The 17,980-nt window shown below is 32.7% G+C and overlaps 1 protein-coding gene across 1 annotated transcript in view; it reads right to left on the reverse strand.

The window, feature by feature from the left end:
• LOC129755761 (uncharacterized) overlaps positions 1–17,980 on the reverse strand; it is a 151,426-nt gene that overhangs the window by 57,949 nt on the left and 75,497 nt on the right. The window lies entirely within an intron of this gene.

Here is a 17,980-nt window from a genome sequence, read left to right on the forward strand (position 1 = left end):
AACGTCGTCTTGGGTCCAGGAGTTGGGTCGTCGTCATTGATCGGTTCGTTTTTCTACCACACCGGATGGTTTCGCGATATACAGGTAGGTAAACCGTCTAAGCTTGGGTCCACTTCTGAGGGGTCTGTACGGTTTTGTGAATGACGACTTACTACATATTGGGTTCCATTGCACTGGCCTCCGGTTGAACCGGTTGAACTAATTGGGTTGCGCCGCGGCGAAGCTAATGACCTACCACCCGACACCTTCCATGTAGCTATCTAAACAGCTATGAGTTTGTTGACGGAGACCCCCATCTTTGATTGGGTCAATTTGGTGGAACTATCTCATCGATATGCAAATTTGTGACACAGAAAGTGCCGGGGTTGATTGCAAAGCGCACCAGGGTTTGGAGGTTATGTTTTTATCTAATTGGAATACGAAAGAATCTATGGATTTTGAAACTCGGCTTACTATTCTGATGTTCCACTGCATGATGTTCCCAACGACCTCTATCGAGTCTTTAAATAGAAGAGTTTATTTTTTTTTTCTAATATGTGGATGATATTATTCACTATCTGGGCTGGACTTGTACCCGTAAACTCGTGTTTACGCATGATGACTTCAGATAATTATTTGGAAAAACGGTGTATTATCAAACGGAGGTCTTCAGATTTCAGAAAAAAAAACTTATGAAACCTATGAATTTATTTTTCTTTGCATAATCTTAGTCTTTAATTGAAGGAATGAAAATTGTTGTACAAGCCACTTTCTCTTAATTCATCAAAGGAAACTTTTCTAACCTTTTCAGAAGAAACTTTGCGTGAACCTCCTCAAAAGGATCTATTTTTAGACCTTCGAAGAATTGCTTTTTCTCCTTAGTATTTTTATTCGAAAATTTTCGCTATTTGGTTTTCCCCAGCAGCTGCCTTAAATCAGGCGTAATAGTTTTGAAGCTGAAAGGCAGATTTTTTTCTTAATGGTAGTTGAAATGAAAAACAAAATTAGTTCCTTGAATTACTATACAATTTAAGTTTACTTTGATGCTATATGACTTTAAATCCAAATCGTAAATAAAATTTATACCATCACTAGCCGTTCAGAATTTCAAATTAGAATTTAACAATTGAATTCGTCTTGGTACATCTTCGTACCGTAAAACGGGGTAACATTGATCACCGGGGTAAATTTGACCAACAATAAATTTCTCCACATTATCATCAATAACTCGGTCAATAGTGTGAATTTTTGAAAACTGTTTTGAACGTTTGAAAGCTTATAAATTGAGTATCTAATTGAAAATGATGTATGTATTTGAATTTTTTTCTGTTTAAAAAAATGTAATTACAAAATCTCAAAATACCGTAAACTGGGGGAACTTTGATCAGCGGGGTAACTTTGATCAACATGAAATTTTTGCAGATAATAATCATTAACTAAGTATAAAGTTAAAATATCTGAAAACTATTTACTACGTTTGAAAGCCTGTAACTTGAGTTACAAATAAGCTAAATTTGGTTTTTATTAGGAGATTTCTTATATTACTTAAAATATAATTTTAAAATCTCAAAATATCTGGTTTTTTGAAGGCTCACAAACAAACATTTCTCCTGATCAAATTTAAGCATTTAGGAGCAAATGGGTTGTTTAATGTGAAAGTTCAACTGTCTTTTTGGTTAAGGTTAAGTTTAAGTGTTATTTTTATGGTCATTTGATGATAATTTTTGGATACTGAAAAAAACGGTCATTTTCCATGAAAAAGCCTGTATTGGAAAAATGGCTAAAAACCCTATCAAATGGTAAGGTTTGAAGAAAAAAAAAATTGGGAACAGTACGAGGACTTAGGGAATTGCATGAAGGTAAAATTTTATTTGTTTTCGAGGCCAAATATATTGAGAAATGTTTATAATTTTTGCCCCTAAATGTATGCAGCAACATTGTCCATCTTTCGAGTATATTTCTTTTTGAAAGAAAACGTTGAAAAATTCAATTAAGTCCAAACAAAAAATTACTGTTATCGATGTTTTGAGCCTTCTGTGCTTAATGACATCAAAACAATAAATTTGAAGATGTTGAGATACGTAAAAACCACAGTGATCAAAGTTACCCCGAAACTCGAAATCTGGTTTTGTAACAAACATTTATTTATGACCACAAATGTCGTTTGAGTTTTCTGCAATCCATGATCATGTTTAAAACTCCTCACCTCAGTAAGGGTTTTAAAGCTTTTAGGTATTACGAAAAAGCAATCCCTTCCAAAATATTCTAAAATGAATGAAAAAAGTGATCAAAGTTCCCCCAGTTTACGGTACCTATTTTTTCCAGGGCTCGCAAACAAACAGCTCTCCTGAAAAACAACTTTTTTTCTTTGTATATGTACAGTTAGAGTGCTATTTTTATAGTCATTTAATGATAAATTTGTGATATTTAAAAAATAAAACCGTTTTCATAGAGTAAGCCCGTATTGGAAAAATGGAAAGGAACCCTATCAAATGATTAACTTTGAAGGAAAAATTAAAATGGAAATAATGGGAGGGTCTAGGAGATTGTGTGAAAGTAAAATTTCATTTGTATTTTGAAGCTTAAACTATTTAGCAATTGTAATAATTTTTGCCCTTAATGTATGCAGCATCATTGTTCTATTTTCGATTGTAAATGTTTTTGAAAGAAATCGTTTAAAAGCAAGGTAAATTGATAAACTAGCGTTTGTAAATATTATGAAGGTGTATTGTATCCTCTTAAATCCTCTATGATCAAGAAAACTCGTTTAAACCGTCCAAATAGAGACTGATCAATATTACCCCAAAGCATCAAAATCTGAACAGAGACGAAATCGATTTTCAATCAAATTTAAAATAGTCTTATAAGTTTCTGCAACCATGTTTTACGTTCATAGGAGTCCAGTACTGGTTTTGAAAATATGAAACATGCCACATTCCCCTTAACAGAAAAAAATATTCGAAAAAAAATTCAAAAAGTGATCAATATTACCCCGGATTACGGTACCTCAAAATAATGAAATTTTCGAAGGTGATGGAAAGTATTAAAGAAACATGAGGTATTATAGAAGGAAAGAACATAAAAAAGATACAAAGGCTCACCGACGGGACTTAAACCAGTCCCGTCGGTGAGTCGTTGTATCTTTTTGGAAAAATTTATGATATTTGAGGCTTATGTTCTTTCTTTCTTTGATAACTCATGTTTCTTTAATACTTTCCGTCACCTTCGAAAATTAGAATTTAACATTTTATTCTGTCTTAAGCTGTAACTTTTCCAATCTCAGTCTAACGTATTTATTGAATAATAATATCAAATCAAAATACTGATAGAAAATCGGAAAAAAATGAAAAGGCTTTGAAAATGGGTAAATAGAATTGATTTAGAGAAATTTTCTCACATGTTGGTTTACTAACCGTCCAACTAATTTGAAATGGATTAATCAGATAGAATTAACACTCTTAACGGAATAATTTATTCTAATTTAAGTAAAAAGAAACTTCAATTTATCAATGGAGTGTTTTTTTCTATAATAATTCGGAATACTAAAAACTTTACTCAAAGGTATGTAAAGTCGTCTATTCATCGTTCACCCGGAATGTTGCACGCAACATCTTACTACTCCAGCGCAGCTACGAAACAGCGAATGAGAGCCAAGCTTTTAACATTAGTGATAGCAATCGCTAGCTTAACTGACCTCTCAAGTATCTAGATATCTATAATGTCAAATGTGTTCACGATTGCCAATGTGCCTGATTTTTCAGGATTTGATTGATTTTTAAGGCCCGTTCTTATTACCTGATAAGCCCCATATTTTTCTGATTTTTGGAAATAAGGCTGATTTAGCCTGACTTTTGAATTTTTACGGAAAATTATATGTTTATGCAAAGTGATGTTTAATTTATAGGCTTGTAACTTTTTTCAGGCACACCCAAATGCACAAAAATCTTCTCACCTACAATCAATTCATATTGACTATAATTTTACATCATTACTTTTTATGGATAGAGTGCCCCCTGTTAATGCTGCGTTAAAATGATCGACGCAGTGCCTCATTAAAAGTAATGAATATCACATTTTAAAAATTTAGTCCATTTTTAAAGCTTGATAACTCTGTTTTATCTTAACTCGAATTGAATCATACTTCGGATAAAATGTTTGTAATAGCTTAGACTTTTAAGAAAAACCGTTTCCAAAATGAATTGGCCGAAAAGGATCAAAGTAATAAGCTTAGTGTAGTGACCGGACGTCATTTGTAAAACACATTTTCCAATTTCCACGGATCAGTTCTTTAAAGACGTCTATCCTTCCAAAATTTCTTTACTCAACTGCCTTTTCTCACTCCTACTCAAAAGCTTTGCAATATGGATTCACAAACACTATTCAACCCATCTTCACTAACGCACACCAATATGCAGGCTTTATTCAAACTGACTTTCATCTGCGACTCTCATGACACTCATGCACACTCTCACATCTCAACTTAACGAAGACTATGGCCTTCTCATTTGCGCGTTCACGGTTATCTAAATTCGATCAACCTTACTATTCTTACTATTCAAATATTCTAATACTCCTATTCCCTACACTTAGCTTAGCTTGATTGACTACTCACATCCACCTTTAATCATTGAATCTGAAATTCTTCATCAACACTTTTCTTTCGAACAAATTTACCAATACAAGTTTAAATTCTTTCATAAAATGATTTCTAAGATAAGTTATAAAATGATTTCCTTATTTAGAAAATAATTACATTTCTAATTTCACGATCGCAGGCGTGGCTCAGTAGAACGAGTTCCACATCGCCAATGGTTACTACTCCGCGATTGACCGAGGCCAACAGTTTTGTTCAGAGGTCAAATAAATGGAGCCTGGAATTGGCAACACATTCACAATGCTTAAACCTGATGCTCTTTCTTTAAACACCAATAACGGCGCCGGCCACGTCCTAGTAGTCAATGGATAGATTGAAAAAGGCAGAAAGGAATGAAAGATCAATCTGGTGCTTTAGGGATTTTGGTAAAAAATAACACAGAAAATGATATTTTTTTTGGAGAATAACTAAACGCAAACCTTTAACTTTTCACTGAAAATGAGTTTGTTCTTTTGATTGGAATAATTCAAACAGAAACAATTTTCAACTTATATTTATTAATTTATTTCCATAGTAACCATTAAACGTTGACGTTTAATATATGTAAAAACGTATTGAAGGGAAATTAGTATCTAGCTTCTTTTTCTCACCGTCATCCCTGTTAAATAATAAATATCGCAAAATGGCTGGTGCAAAAGGTTGTAGATTAAGAATAATGGAAATTTGAAATGTAATCATCACTTACATTATGCTAGAGCCTTCTTATTCATGATTATGGCATTGCCAAGTTTACAATTTACAACAAACTTAGTTCATCCTTGTCTCATACAGTATGGAAAGTTAGTTTTTGAATTACCACTTTAAAAAAAAATTAAAAAAAAGATTATAACGGCATGTACAGAAACAAAAAAATCGTTATCATACTTTTCAATACCTAGTTGACAATATTATGTGTTATCAATTTAAGTGTTTGCAATAAAAAAAGTCAAAGTATTCATGAACACATAAGAAAAAAATCCAATTTCGGATCAAAATAATTGATTTTAATAGAAATCAGAGCTTAGTTTTAGGAAATTTTTATCGTCCTACTTGATTTTAAATTCTAGCAACAAATTGAGAAATCAAATTAGTTCAATTTTCCGAACAATCATGCACCATTTGATTTTTTTCCAGTTGAAATGTTGTGGATTATTTAATTGCATTTCTCATTCTTCTAAAAACTCATTTTAGTCCACGGGCCGCGTTGATTTTGTAACAGAATACTTGAATTAAGCCATGTGCAAACATTGATCAAAGTATTCAAGTTTTAACTACAAATTTCGCAATTAATTTGATTCGAAATCCATTACATAATACTTATGGTAACCTATACTTAAGCCTAATGAAAATAAATGAGATTAAATAAGACACAATACTTAGCTGCTGTTACCTGCCAACTACTTTTTTCCCCAGGACATTCCGGGAAGAGCATTGATTGAATCTATTTTCGATGTCCTGACAGGTCGGTCCTGCTGTACCATCGAAGTTTAGATGGGGCCGCCAACGACCTTACCAGTGCAGACATTCCAATAACTAATGAATTATATTTCGACAATAAAACCTTTCTAAGGACAACAATTTTGAAACACGCGGAAAAATGAATTCGTCCTGTTTCGTCAAACCCTACTTAACTCCGTCTCAAATCGGCAGAAGGGGATCAAAAGTATTGATAATAAACTGGATTTTAATGTTCCTCCGGAACAAAATGTCTCAAAATCTCATACAAATTTCAGACTCGTTGAGCGATCTCTTCCCGTGATCCGATCTAGCCCAAATTTGACTTGAGATCTTGTACTAGGCCTTGGATCAATTTAAGGCATTTCACAAGTCTGAAATTTTCCGTACAAACTTGGGGCAGTCTAATGCTCACAGAAAACCCTAACAATAAATCCCTTAAGGGATCTAACGTAAGGTTGCCAGAATTTTTTCAGCACGTATCTGGGCAGGACAAATCCATGAAAAAATCCGCATTTGATTTGAAAAATGACGAACTAAAATCCGGGCTAATTTTGTCAATTCAATACCCAGAAATTGCTCAACAAAAATCAAGAAAGAATTAAAAAAAAAAGTTGTGCATCTTAACTCATCGACAGTTTTTTTAATCGTATTTTAGGCTTCCAAAAAACTTGATTATTTTTATAAAAATTTCGTTTTGAATGTATAAACAAAAAAAATTGTCAACACATAAAGTTTTATTTACCAAATAAAGTGAATAAATCCGGCCAAAATCAGGGCATTTTTAATGAAATCAGCGCAACCGAGCTGGGTTGTTAGCAAATTTTGTATTAAATATCCGGGCAATCTGGCAACCTTAATCTAAAGTATCAATTAAACACTCAACGCTTCAAAGCGCTGTAAGTCGCTTGTTTCTCAACCGTACAAATTGTACATTTTGGACCAAATTTTTCGGTTTTGCAAACCTCGTAAACCTCTTAAATGATACTCAGACAATATTCAGCTACAATAATTTGATTTCATGATATTCAAGGTCGAAGAATCAGGTATCTTTTGCTATAAAAATTCACTAAGAGCAAGTTCACTGGAGTTGGGAAAAAGTGGTAGAAATTTTGATTTTCACGGCACATTTTGACAATTTTGCCATGTAAAAACATTTTCAAGATCTGTGGCCTTCTAGTTTTTTTACATAACGTGTTGTATTTTCGCATGTTGTGATGCAAAAATAGCAATATTTCTATCACATACGGCTGAAAAAGAAACAGTGTTGTAAAAAAAATACAACGCCCCAAGATCTTGAAAACATTTTTGCATGGTAAAATTTTCAAAATGTCAAAATTTCTACCACTTTTCAATCGATCGGCCGCTAAAATTTTCAAAATTGCCCTTCAATGCAATGAATAATAATGAAGTGACGTGTTCCTCTATGTGCAAATGGATGATAAATCGAAATATTCAGCCAGTCCAGTTTGAGAGTAATTTGGCAAGGCAAGGCATGCAAATTTCTTATTGAAATCCAAAGTTAAACATATTTTGAGAAAAACTTTGAATGATAATAAGATATTCGAAAAAGATTGAAAAATATAGAAATATAAAACAGAAACTTTCTTTTATTATTGATAAAAACTCATTTCTAATAATAGTTGTAATACAGTGAGTACAAAATGACATCCCTATCTATGTTTTATGCAAAAGAATTTGTGATATCATAAATTTCACGAAAATTCCAGCTTTTACGTATGGTTATGATCAGTTTCTATCATTTTCAGTTAAATTATAAGAAAATATTGTTAGTAAAACTCAAATATTTTTTTTTTTTTAAATTTTTATTTACCATTTCTTTTATTATGAAATCGTTTTCTGAAAAACTTTGATAGATATAACGATAAAATTTACTCCAATGTAGATGACTGCTCGTGTCCTTATTGGTTTCATGCACATATTGATTCAGAATTTTTAAGCGCCGATGTGATCTAGCGGATAGGATGGCACGAGTCTGGTTTTGATATACCAGGCGTACTGGGTTCGATTCCCGAAATCGGCAAGAAAACTGTTGGGTTCGAATCCCATAAGTGGTCGACAGGTTAGATGTTTTTCCTCATATGATTGACTATATAATAAGAATGTTCAATCAGTTGCCAGCTGGCCAGGTATATACACGGATGCCGGAATACCTGTATGTAAACTAGCCCACCTGATTGACTCGTTCTTCCAAAAATATAATCTTACATCAACAAATTTAATGAATATTCATTTATTAAGTCAAGTCAAACTATGTAGACTACAATACTTAAAACTACTTAAAACTAATGTAAGCTATTTTGTTGTTCTATGAAGTTGTTTTTGAATGCCTTTTTTAATTGTGTTTTGTTCATCGCTACGTCTATAATTTCACTTTGTAAATTGTATTTGTACATCATTTGATTAATAGGTTGATGTTTTGCATAATCTTTGTCGTAAAGTTTAATGTAGAACAAATGTTTATTTCTTAATGGACGGGAAGGTGCGTAAAAATTTAGCTTTGAAAGTAATTCAGGACTGTCTATTCTTTGTGTAACAACATCATTTACAAAATGCAATTTGGGAAAATTCTCTGCGTTTACTGAGAGGTTCTATATCAATAAGCTTACAACGAGATTCATACGATGGCAGAGGAAAAGTGGTCCAATTTATTTTACGTAGCGCATATAACAAAAATTGTTTTTGAACTGATTCGAGACGTTGCTCGTGAATATTTGAATAAGGATTCCATATGATGCTACAATACTCCAATATCGAACGAACATAGGATATATATAGTGATTTTATGGTGTATGGGTCTTGAAAGTGTTTGCTGAAACGTTTTACAAATCCTAGCATGCAAGTTGCTTTATTGGTGATATTGTGATATCTACAAACGTGAGTTTTGAATCCAGTATGACGCCGAGATCCCTTACAATTTTGCATTTTTGTACTGGATGATTGCCTAATTTTGTTTCAATGATGGGGTAACTTTGCTTTCTGCTAAATGATATAGAGTTGCATTTTTTAACATTCAATTGAAGTAAACTTTTGTTGCACCATTCAAAGAAAACATTGATTTCGTTTTGAAATTTTTCAACATCTTCGGTTGTTTTTATTTTCAGAAATAGTTTAATATCGTCGGCGTATATTAGGTATTCAATCCGTTTTAGAATAAAGGAAATGTCGTTAACGAACAGTATAAAAAGGAGAGGTCCTAAATGAGACCCCTGAGGCACACCAGAGGTCACAGCTACAGATTTGGATAATTCGTTTTGGAAACGAACGATTTGCGTTCGATCAGTTAAATATGATTGTAACCAGGAGAGAAGATTTGGATGAAAGCCATTTTTTTTTAATTTGAAGATTAAAAGGGGTACTCCATAACAGTTCATACGAAGCCATGGAGTCCGGGTAAGATGCACGCACTGCCTTGGAGATTTGTCGAAATTAATAATCTAAGAATGCATGTGAGCACATACTTAGCTAGAAACTGCGGTGAATCCGTGCACCCAAGATGGATAATCAACATACATACATACTTATTGATTCAGTATTTTTTAAATATGCTCATATAGCTTTTCATCAACATGTTGTGGATTGGCTCAAAATACTAACCAGCTCAATCGGGCTTGATTTAGAAATATCATAAATAAAGATGTAAGAATATATATTCTGTACATATGTATAGATTCGTGGGGTTCCTTTGGCAATAAAGGGGAAAATTGAAATGGTTGAAAATACCCATTTTTTTTAAGTTTAAACCTGGCTGATATGACACTAATAAAATTGTTTATTTGATATGATTTCAAACTGCTTCAAGCGCAATAAATGCATGCTGAAAAAATTAAATATTCACCAAATGGATTTGGTAGGTTCAAACCTTTTAAAGCTTTTGATCAACCTTATTGTCAAATTGATTGAATTCACGCTTCTCTTGTTTTCTCGTGTCACATCTAATCGTGGCTTTTAAAAGTTTCAAAACTCAGCTTACTTTTCAATTCTTTAGAGCCCGCTAGAACACTCTTTCATCGTGGAACACCTAAGAAGCGCAACAACGAAAAAAAAGGAACCACAGCGTGACACAGCGAATCGTTCTTCTGCACACTAACCTAACCTAATATCCAACTGATAGATTCAAATGGTTGCATTGTCCATTCGAAGTCAGAGGTTTGGAAACCTTGGCCGGACGGACATTGCGTGAATCAGAACAAAAAAAAAATAAAAACAGAGTCCAAATAAAAGCATTCTCCCCATACGTATACGTTCACTACTTAGTTATCTAGTTTCGGTAAAGATCACTGTTCTGATTCCAAACGAATTGTGGCGTCAGATGAAGGTTCACCGAAGCGTGTCCCGTCAACGTTCCCCAGATGAAATTTGACTACACGACTTAAATTAGTCTAGTAAGAAGGAGCGGCAAGAATATGGGCGGCACGAGTTCGAAAATGGCTGCCCAGTCATGAGGAGCATAATGAACGCAGGATTTTAGAATGGCTTTTGACTTTGTGTAGCAGTGAAATATGATTTGCCGACATTTCACTTGGCAGCCGTTTTTTTTGTCTGGCATCAATAGCGATCATTTGTCATTGCGCAAATAAGGAACTGAACCGAAATGCTCGAGTTATTATAATAGGACTATGGTTCTTAGCCAAGGTTGAATGTTTTAATGAAGTTGAGGTCATTCGTGATTATTGGTCACTTTATGTACCTTACGATAAACAAACATTTCACAATGTATTGAAGAAACAATTCCTAAAAATATCTTTTTCACTTAAAAACTCTCCTTTAAACCATTAACAGTCAATTTCAGTCGACATCTTTATGCAGCTTACTTTCCTGTGAGTTATATATTGCTTGAGGAAATGAAAACTTTAGAATCAATTGGTCTTCATTAGGTTCAGCATCATTTCATTCGACAAGCGAAGTGGCTTTAAAGACTCGCATCCTTAACGACCATCGAAACAAGTTTTCATTCATCTGGCGTGCAATCATATCTGCAAAAGGGGTTTCTATGCAAACTACTAGGGGGCAGGGTTCAACACGCAGGAGTGCGTCCAATGAGAAAGAGCAAATAAAACGCAGCTCTTTCGTTCTCGGTTCACGGGCACATTTGATTGCTCGAAATTCTCTCGAGAAATTTGCGACCAAAACGCAGATTGAAAATTTTTGAGCAGAGCGAATTCGCGCGCGCCTATTCGAGAGTGCGAGCGGTTCGGAAACTGCGTTTGCGTTTTTCTGCCGCGTGCGTGTAGGAACACCGAGCATCTACCGAGAGGACACGGCGGCTCACCGGACAGCGCGCGCGGCTCTCTTTAGCACACGGTGTGTTCGCCGTGTTTTCGTTATTGAGGGCCGACGGCATAATCTGTGCGAATAATTAAATCAATAGATATGGTAAAACAGATAGAAGCAAGCAATAGCCTTGGGTAGAGGGTTATAACAATCCATGTTAGAAGTTTTAAAATACATACTAGTAATAGTAACTAGCACTAGTAACTATGAAAAATTTACCATGCAATAGTAAAATTTCGCAAAATTCGCCAAATCAAACAGCATAACATAAGGATTGTTAAAATGCATGTTAGAAATATTCTCGCCACTAGTAATAGTTACCAGCACTAGTAACTATGAAAAATTTACCATGCAATAGTAAAATTTCGCGAAAAACGCCAAATCAAAGAGCTTTACACAAGGATTGTTAAAATGAATGTTAAAAATATTCTTGCCACTAGTAATAGTTACCAGCACTAGTAACTATGAAAAATTTACCATGCAATAGTAAAATTTCGCGAAAAACGCCAAATCAAAGAGCTTCACACAAGGATTGTTAAAATGAATGTTAAAAATGTTCTAGCCACTAGTAATAGTTACCAGCACTAGTAACTATGAAAAATTTACCATGCAATAGTGAAATTTCGCGAAAAACGCCAAATCAAAAAGCTTTACACAAGGATTGTTAAAATGAATGTTAAAAATGTTCTAGCCACTAGTAATAGTTACCAGCACTAGTAACTATGGAAAATTTACCATGCAATAGTAAAATTTCGCGAAAAACGCCAAATCAAACAGCATAACATAAGGATTGTTAAAATGCATGTTAGAAATATTCTCGCCACTAGTAGTAGTTACCAGCACTAGTAACTATGAACAATTTACCATGAAATAGTAAAATTTCGCGAAAAACGCCAAATCAAAGAGCTTTACACAAGGATTGTTAAAATGAATGTTAAAAATATTCTAGCCACTAGTAATAGCTACCAGCACTAGTAACCATGAAAAATTTACCATGCAATAGTAAAATTTCGCGAAAAACGCCAAATAAAAGAGCTTTACACAAGGATTGTTAAAATGAATGTTAAAAATTTTCTAGCCGCAAAAAATAGTTACCAGCACTAGTAACTATGAAAAATTTACCATGCAATAGTGAAATTTCGCAAAATTCGCCAAATCAAAGAGCTTAACATAAGGATTCTTAAAATTAATGTTAAAAATATTCTAGCCACTAGTAATAGTTACCAGCACTAGTAACTACGAAAAATTTACCATGCAATAGTAAAATTTCGCGAAAAACACCAAATCAAAGAGCTTTACACAAGGATTGTTAAAATGAATGTTAAAAATATTCTAGCCACTAGTAATAGTTACCAGCACTAGTAACTATGAAAAATTTACCATGCAATAGTGAAATTTCGCGAAAAACGCCAAATCAAAGAGCTTAACATAAGGATTGTTAAAATGAATGTTAAAAATTTTCTAGCCACTAGTAATAGTTACCAGCACTAGTAACTATGAAAAATTTACCATGCAATAGTAAAATTTCGCGAAAAAACCCCAAATCAAACAGCATAACATAAGGATTGTTAAAATGCATGTAAGAAATATTCTCGCCACTAGTAATAGTTACCAGCACTAGTAACTATGAAAAATTAGTAAAAGTAAAATTTCGCGAAAAACGCCAAATCAAAGAGCTTTACACAAGGATTGTTAAAATGAATGTTAAAAATATTCTTGCCACTAGTAATAGTTACCAGCACTAGTAACTATGAAAAATTTACCATGCAATAGTAAAATTTCGCGAAAAACGCCAAATCAAAGAGCTTCACACAAGGATTGTTAAAATGAATGTTAAAAATGTTCTAGCCACTAGTAATAGTTACCAGCACTAGTAGCTATGAAAAATTTACCATGAAATAGTAAAATTTCGCGAAAAACTCCAAATAAAAGAGCTTTACACCAGGATTGTTAAAATGAATGTTGAAAATATTATTGCCACTAGTAATAGTTACCAGCACTAGTAACTATAAAAAATTTACCATGAAATAGTAAAATTTCGCGAAAAACGCCAAATAAAAGAGCTTCACACAAGGATTGTTAAAATGAATGTTAAAAATATTCTAGCCGCAAAAAATAGTTACCAGCACTAGTAACTTTGGAAAATTTACCATGCAATAGTGAAATTTCGCAAAATTCGCCAAATCAAAGAGCTTCACATAAGGATTCTTAAAATGAATGTTAAAAATATTTTAGCCACTAGTAATAGTTACCAGCACTAGTAACTATGAAAAATTTACCATGCAATAGTAAAATTTCGCGAAAAACGCCAAATCAAAGAGCTTTACACAAGGATTGTTAAAATGAATGTTAAAAATATTCTTGCCACTAGTAATAGTTACCAGCACTAGTAACTATGAAAAATTTACCATGAAATAGTAAAATTTCGCGAAAAACGCCAAATCAAAGAGCTTTACACAAGGATTGTTAAAATGAATGTTAAAAATATTCTAGCCACTAGTAATAGTTACCAGCACTAGTAACTATGAAAAATTTACCATGAAATAGTAAAATTTCGCGAAAAACGCCAAATCAAAGAGCTTTACACAAGGATTGTTAAAATTAATGTTAAAAATATTCTAACCGCAAAAAATAGTTACCAGCACTAGTAACTATGAAAAATTTACCATGCAATAGTAAAATTTCGCGAAAAACCCCAAATCAAATAGCTTTACACAAGGATTGTTTAAATGAATGTTAAAAATATTCTAGCCGCAAAAAATAGTTACCAGCACTAGTAACTATGAAAAATTTACCATGCAATAGTAAAATTTTGCGAAATTCGCCAAATCAAAGAGCCTCAAATAAGAATTGTTAAAATGCATGTTAAAAATGTTCTAGCCACTAGTAATAGTTACCAGCACTAGTAACTATGAAAAATTTACCATACAGTAGAAAAATATCGCAAAATTCGCAAATCAAAAAGCTGAACATAAAGATTGTTTAAATGCATGTTAAAAATATTCTAGCCACAGGTAATAGTTACCAGCACTAGTAACTATGAAAAATTTACCATGCAATAGTAAAATTTCGCGAAAAACGCCAAATAAAAGAGCTTTACACAAGGATTGTTAAAATGAATGTTAAAAATTTTCTAGCCGCAAAAAATAGTTACCAGCACTAGTAACTATGAAAAATTTACCATGCAATAGTGAAATTTCGCAAAATTCGCCAAATCAAAGAGCTTAACATAAGGATTCTTAAAATTAATGTTAAAAATATTCTAGCCACTAGTAATAGTTACCAGCACTAGTAACTACGAAAAATTTACCATGCAATAGTAAAATTTCGCGAAAAACACCAAATCAAAGAGCTTTACACAAGGATTGTTAAAATGAATGTTAAAAATATTCTAGCCACTAGTAATAGTTACCAGCACTAGTAACTATGAAAAATTTACCATGCAATAGTGAAATTTCGCGAAAAACGCCAAATCAAAGAGCTTTACATAAGGATTGTTAAAATGAATGTTAAAAATTTTCTAGCCACTAGTAATAGTTACCAGCACTAGTAACTATGAAAAATTTACCATGCAATAGTAAAATTTCGCGAAAAAACCCCAAATCAAACAGCATAACATAAGGATTGTTAAAATGCATGTAAGAAATATTCTCGCCACTAGTAATAGTTACCAGCACTAGTAACTATGAAAAATTAGTAAAAGTAAAATTTCGCGAAAAACGCCAAATCAAAGAGCTTTACACAAGGATTGTTAAAATGAATGTTAAAAATATTCTTGCCACTAGTAATAGTTACCAGCACTAGTAACTATGAAAAATTTACCATGCAATAGTAAAATTTCGCGAAAAACGCCAAATCAAAGAGCTTCACACAAGGATTGTTAAAATGAATGTTAAAAATGTTCTAGCCACTAGTAATAGTTACCAGCACTAGTAGCTATGAAAAATTTACCATGAAATAGTAAAATTTCGCGAAAAACTCCAAATAAAAGAGCTTTACACCAGGATTGTTAAAATGAATGTTGAAAATATTATTGCCACTAGTAATAGTTACCAGCACTAGTAACTATAAAAAATTTACCATGAAATAGTAAAATTTCGCGAAAAACGCCAAATAAAAGAGCTTCACACAAGGATTGTTAAAATGAATGTTAAAAATATTCTAGCCGCAAAAAATAGTTACCAGCACTAGTAACTTTGGAAAATTTACCATGCAATAGTGAAATTTCGCAAAATTCGCCAAATCAAAGAGCTTCACATAAGGATTCTTAAAATGAATGTTAAAAATATTTTAGCCACTAGTAATAGTTACCAGCACTAGTAACTATGAAAAATTTACCATGCAATAGTAAAATTTCGCGAAAAACGCCAAATCAAAGAGCTTTACACAAGGATTGTTAAAATGAATGTTAAAAATATTCTTGCCACTAGTAATAGTTACCAGCACTAGTAACTATGAAAAATTTACCATGAAATAGTAAAATTTCGCGAAAAACGCCAAATCAAAGAGCTTTACACAAGGATTGTTAAAATGAATGTTAAAAATATTCTAGCCACTAGTAATAGTTACCAGCACTAGTAACTATGAAAAATTTACCATGAAATAGTAAAATTTCGCGAAAAACGCCAAATCAAAGAGCTTTACACAAGGATTGTTAAAATTAATGTTAAAAATATTCTAACCGCAAAAAATAGTTACCAGCACTAGTAACTATGAAAAATTTACCATGCAATAGTAAAATTTCGCGAAAAACCCCAAATCAAATAGCTTTACACAAGGATTGTTAAAATGAATGTTAAAAATATTCTAGCCGCAAAAAATAGTTACCAGCACTAGTAACTATGAAAAATTTACCATGCAATAGTAAAATTTTGCGAAATTCGCCAAATCAAAGAGCCTCAAATAAGAATTGTTAAAATGCATGTTAAAAATGTTCTAGCCACTAGTAATAGTTACCAGCACTAGTAACTATGAAAAATTTACCATACAGTAGAAAAATATCGCAAAATTCGCAAATCAAAAAGCTGAACATAAAGATTGTTTAAATGCATGTTAAAAATATTCTAGCCACAGGTAATAGTTACCAGCACTAGTAACTATGAAAAAATACCATGCAATAGTAAAATTTCGCAAAAAACGCCAAATGAAAGAGCCTTAGACAAGGATTTTTAAAACGAATGTTGAATATATGCTAGCCACTAGTAATAGTTACCAGCACTAGTAACAATGAAAAATTCACCATGCAATATTAAAATTTCGCGTTTTTTGCGAAATTTTAATTAGCAATTTTTCATAGTTACTAGTGCTGATAATTATAACTAGTTGCTAGGATATTCTTACATTCATTTCGACATTCTACACGTAAGGCTCTTTGATTTGGCATTTTTCGCGAAATTTTACTCGTTCATGGTAAATTTTTCATAGTTACTAGGGTGGTTACTATAACTAGTGGCGAGAATATTTTTAACATTCACTTTACCAATCCTTGTGTAAAGCTCTTTGATTTGGCGTTTTTTGCGAAATTTTACTATTGCATGGTAAATTTTCCATAGTTACTATTGCTGGTAACTATTACTAGTGACTAGAACATTTTTAACATTCATTTTAACAATCCTTGTGTAAAGCTTTTTGATTTGGCGTTTTTCGCGAAATTTCACTATTGCATGGTAAATTTTCCATAGTTACTAGTGCTGGTAACTATTACTAGTGGCTAGAACATTTTTAACATTCATTTTAACAATCCTTGTGTGAAGCTCTTTGATTTGGCGTTTTTCGCGAAATTTTACTATTTCATGGTAAATTTTTCATAGTTACTAGTGCTGGTAACTATTACTAGTGGCAAGAATATTTCTAACATGCATTTTAACAATCCTTATGTTATGCTGTTTGATTTGGCGTTTTTCGCGAAATTTTACTATTGCATGGTAAATTTTTCATAGTTACTAGTGCTGGTAACTATTACTAGTGGCTAGAACATTTTTAACATTCATTTTAACAATCCTTGTGTGAAGCTCTTTGATTTGGCGTTATTCGCGAAATTTTACTATTGCATGGTAAATTTTTCATAGTTACTAGTGCTGGTAACTATTACTAGTGGCTTGAACATTTTTAACATTCATTTTAACAATCCTTGTGTAAAGCTTTTTGATTTGGCGTTTTTCGCGAAATTTCACTATTGCATGGTAAATTTTCCATAGTTACTAGTGCTGGTAACTATTACTAGTGGCTAGAATATTTTTAACATTCATTTTAACAATCCTTGTGTAAAGCTCTTTGATTTGGCGTTTTTCGCGAAATTTTACTATTGCATGGTAAATTTTCCATAGTTACTAGTGCTGGTAACTATTACTAGTGGCTAGAACATTTTTAACATTCATTTTAACAATCCTTGTGTGAAGCTCTTTGATTTGGCGTTATTCGCGAAATTTTACTATTGCATGGTAAATTTTTCATAGTTACTAGTGCTGGTAACTATTACTAGTGGCTAGAACATTTTTAACATTCATTTTAACAATCCTTGTGTGAAGCTCTTTGATTTGGCGTTTTTCGCGAATGTTTAATATTGCATGGTAAATTTTTCATAGTTACTAGTGCTGGTAACTATTACTAGTGGCTAGA

The sequence above is a fragment of the Uranotaenia lowii genome, chromosome 3 (genome assembly GCF_029784155.1).
Source record: "Uranotaenia lowii strain MFRU-FL chromosome 3, ASM2978415v1, whole genome shotgun sequence".
Taxonomy (NCBI): domain Eukaryota; kingdom Metazoa; phylum Arthropoda; class Insecta; order Diptera; family Culicidae; genus Uranotaenia; species Uranotaenia lowii.